Source organism: Arachis ipaensis, chromosome B04 (genome assembly GCF_000816755.2).
Source record: "Arachis ipaensis cultivar K30076 chromosome B04, Araip1.1, whole genome shotgun sequence".
NCBI lineage: Eukaryota > Viridiplantae > Streptophyta > Magnoliopsida > Fabales > Fabaceae > Arachis > Arachis ipaensis.
The window spans coordinates 14,169,458-14,174,441 of record NC_029788.2 but is presented as its reverse complement, the minus strand read 5'-3'; positions in this window follow the sequence as shown (position 1 = coordinate 14,174,441).

Genomic DNA, 4,984 nt, shown 5'->3' with positions numbered 1-4,984 from the left:
ACATTAATTAATTTATTTAAAAATATTTTTTCCAAATACATTCATAAATAAATTACCAGAAAAAATAAATGAAATAAAATATATACTCAACCTATATGTAACAACCAAATAAAAAAATTGAACCATGCATTTTAAAAAGAGAGAATTAATTCTATGTTCTAACATAGGGATCGATCTTATGAGGGAGGAGACAAGAAAATCATGTTGTAGCAACTTTTCATGTCTTGCACTTCATTATTCTGTCACAAGAATGTCCTAAAACTTCTACTATTTCTTCCACCACTTCACCATATATGAACACCTCTCCTTGGTGGTTGAATCACTCCTCATCTCTTGCTCAAACAATGCACCTTCAACCCAAAATTTTAAGCTCAACTATTAAACCAATCTCCATCAGCCCAACATATTAACAACACAAAAGATATTTAAAAGTAGTTGAGAGTTAGTAGTTAGTAGATGAATATTTATGAAGTTAGTTGGTAATATCCTTATAAATAGTATGACTCTTGTGTCATGTAAAATACAACTTCAATACATATTTATCATTTTCTTTAATACTATTCTCTGCCTTTTTCTTGTTATGGTATCAGAGCCATTACGGCTCTGTTGATACCCAAAATATGGTTAAAACTTCTAATATTAATAATCAGTCAACTCCTCCCTGTTCTCCTTCTTCTTCATCACACACAATGGATATTTCTCAAGATCAATCCAGTTCCTATTATATATATCCTAGCGAAAATCCTACGTCTGTGCTTGTTACTCCTGTTCTAACAGGAAATAACTACCATTCTTGGAGCATATATTTCACCATGGCAGTTATTTCAAAAAATAAACATGATTTTTTTACTGGTACAATACCTTCCCCCCCCCTTTCTGAAGATCCTCTCTTCCCAGCCTGGGAACGTTGCAACAATCTCGTTCTTTCTTGGTGTTTTCATTCACTTTCAACGTCCATCACTTTGAGTGTGATATATCTCAATACTGCTGCTTCTGTTTGGGTTGATCTTAAAGAACGATTTTCACAATCAGATCTCTTACGCATAGCAGAATTACAAGAAGTTTACAGCCTAAAACAAGATAACTTACGGTCACTGACTTCTGTACTTCTCTGAAAACCCTCTGGGAGGAACTTGAAAACTCCAGACCGCTTCCTATCTGCACTTGTTCAGCTAAAATTCATCGAAACCAGGACTTTATCATTAGATTTTTGAAGGGCCTGGATGAACGGTAGACAGTCGTTCGTTCACAGCCACTTCTCATGGACCTTTTGCCTCCTGTAACTAGAGTCTTCGTGATGGTAATTCAACATGAGTGGCAGATCCAAATCGGATCTAGTATCCTGGATGAGCAGCGGATTCTCGCTGCCACATTGGACACCCGACGCGTCTCCTATGGCCGAGGGGGAGGCTCTGGTTCCACCGGTGCCGGACGTGGTGCTCCTTCTTCCAAGCTTTACACGTTCTGTGGAAAAGGAGGTCACACCGTGGATGTTTGCTATGGAAAGCATGGTTATCCCCCTGGTCATCCGCGATTTCCGGGACGGCCGCGTATCTCCAGAGAAAGGGCTCCCTCTTTTGTGCACAGCACTGTCGCCTCCTTCCAGCCCTCTCTGTCCCAGCCGCTGAATGCCCTAATTCAGAGGGGGAAGGATGCGTTGAAGACAACCCAGGAGTAGCCAGTAATGGGCTTGACCCCCTCCTAACACAACACTCTCCTGGCTTTTTTGAAACGGGCTAAGGCCAATGCTTCAGAAAATAAAGATAAGAAGGGCTCCACTTCCTCTCAAAATGGGCTGCTTCCTAGCCCATGTTTGGGTATTCATTTACTTTGTTCTTCCTATACCTTTTTTATGTTAAATAATATTACATCATCCTCTAATTTTTCTAGTACTTGGATAATTGATTCTGGTGCTACAGATCATATAACTTCAAATCTTTCAAATTTTGTTTCTTACACAAAAATTAAACCTATTATTGTTCATATGCCAAATGGTTCACAAGTCATTGCACAATATAAAGGTGTTGTTAAATTTTCATCATCTTTATTTTTTAATGATGTCTTGTATTTGCCAATGTTTCAGTTCAATTTAATTTCTATTTCAAAAATTACCTCTATGCTTCATTGTGATCTTACTTTTTCTCAATATTCATGTCTTCTACAGGAATCGAACACATTGAGGACGATTGGTTTGGGTAAATTAAGAGAAGGATTGTACATCCTTGAAAAAGCCTTTAACACCACCAATAACACCACCATACCATTACATTCAATAAATTCCACACACCATCAACACACAACATCTTTTAAGTTATGGCATTTCCGTTTATGACATTTTTCTGGACAAAGACTCAATTTCTTACATAGGCAATATCCTTTTATTTCATGTCATCAAAATAAAATTTGCGATGTATGTCACTTTTCTAAGCAAAGAAAACTTTCTTTTTCACCAAGTTTGAGTCATGCAAATGCTAATTTTGAATTATTGCACTTTGATATTTGGGGACCGTTTAGAACTACTTCTATTCATTATCATAAATATTTTTTAACCATTGTAGATGATTTTAGCCGATTCACTTGGGTTGTTTTATTAAAGTCTAAAAGTGAGATTTCACAACACATTAAAAATTTTATTGCTTTAGTAGAAACCCAATTTAATTCAAAAGTTAAAATTGTTCATTTTGATAATAGTCCTGAATTTTTACTTACTGAATTTTATTCATCAAAAGGGATCATTCATCAACGAAGTTGTGTTGAAACACCTCAACAAAATGGTAGAGTAGAAAGAAAACATCAACATATTTTAAAGGTTTAATTACTCTGTTGGTCCCTATAGTTTCGCGGAATTTTCAATTAGATCCCTATACTTTTTTCTTTTTAATTGAGTCCTTGCACCAAATTTTTTTTTAATTGGGTACCTACACTTTTTTTTCCTTTTATTTAGGTCCCTATACCAATTCTTTTTTTTTTAGTTGGGTCCCTATAAAATTAAGCCAATTACTACTAAGAAGGACTTAATTGAAAAAAAAAATTTAGTATAGGGACTCAATTAAAAAGAAAAAAAGTATAGGGACCTAATTGAAAATTTTACGAAACTATAGGGACCAACAGAGTAATTAAACCTATTTTAAATGTTGCAAGAGCTCTCATGTTTCAATCCAATTTACCTCTTAATTTTTGGGCTTATGCTATGAATCATGCGGTTTATTTAATAAATTGGGTTCCATCATCCATCTTAAAATTTAAAATCCCTTTTGAAGTTTTATATATTAAATCACCTAATTACAATGATTTAAAGGTTTTTGAATGCTTATATTTTGTTTCTACTCTTATCAACATTCGTTCAAAATTTGATCCGCGGGCATACAAACAATTTTTATTGGCTACCCAAATGGTTTAAAATGATATATTGTCTATTCTTTACATGATAAAAAGATTTTGGTATCCAGAAATGTTCTTTTTCATGAATTAACTTTTCCTTTAGTCACCAAAAGCCCAAAACCTCTTCAGTCTACTACACCTATTCTTGACCCAAATTCTCTCTCCTTACCTATTGGACAACACACACACCAACTCATTCCCATTGATCCCCCTGCCCAATATGCTATTTCCCATCATCTTTACCCTAATACCATTTTCCAAAAAACCCTACTTTAATTCCTTCTTCATCAACGTGTTCAACCCCTTCTCCCTCTCTTCCCGCTTCTTTCCCGTCCTGTCATATTGACCCTCATACCACAACAACCCACTCACATACATCTTCTCCACCCACCCCCAACTCCTTTATACCAACCCCTCCTGATCAAGGATCCCTCCCTTCCTCCAATGATTTGACCGTTTTCTCTCCTTCGCCTCCAACGCCACCTCGCCGAAGCCAACGATCAAACAAGCCGCCCACTTATCTTTCCGATTACTTATGCAACTCTTCTCTTACTCCCCAAACTTCTTCATCCTCAATGTCAAGATATCCAATTTCTTCTATTTTCTCCTTCTCCTCTCTGTCTCTTTCTCACAGATCATATATCTCATCCTTGCATTCTGAGCATGAACTAAAGACATTTCGGGAAGCCAATGGAGTTTCTCATTAGCGTCTAGCCATGCAGGAAGAACTTGCTGCATTAGAATCAAATTGGACCTGGCTCATTGTAGATTGTCCTCAGCAAGTAAAACCAATTGGTTGTCGTTGGGTATACAAAATCAAATGCCGACTAGATGGATCAATCGAGCGTCACAAAGCCCGTTTAATTGCCAAGGGTTTCACCCAGACAGAGGGCGTGGATTTTTGGAAACATTCTCCCTGGTTGTAAAACCTGTGACTATCCAGATCGTTCTCGCTCTAGCTTCCATTCGACGATGGCCTATACAGCAGCTAGACATGAACAATACCTTTTTGCACGGTGATTTGTCTAAAGTTGTATATATGAAACTCCCTCCTGGTCTCTCTGGTCGGTCCAATCAATGCTATCGGCTTTTCAAGTCTCTGTATGGTCTACGGCAATCAAGTCGTATGTGGTATGAGAAGCTTTCTGTTCTACTTATTTCTTGTGGGTATCAACAAACCGTTTTTTATTATAGCTTATTTATTAAAGTTAAAGGCAGTGAAGTTTGTATCTTGTTGATTTATGTGGACGACATTGTACTTACTGGTAATTCAGTTTCTGAAATGGTAGCAATCAAAAAAATTTTGAATGATCATTTTAAAATTAAGGATTTGGGAACTTTGAAGTATTTTATGGGTATTGAAGTTGCTCATTCCAATTCAAGAATTTCCTTATCCCAGTATAAATACTGTTTATACTTGTTATCTGATTGTGGTCTTTTGGGAGCCAAGCCTACTGGGGTTCCAATGGACAGTACTACTAAGCTTTCACAAGATGATAGTTCCTTGCTACAAGATCCTTTTATTTATCGACGGTTGGCTGGCCGACTCATTTATTTAACCACCACTCGGCCAGATATTACTTATGCTACCGAACAGTTGAGT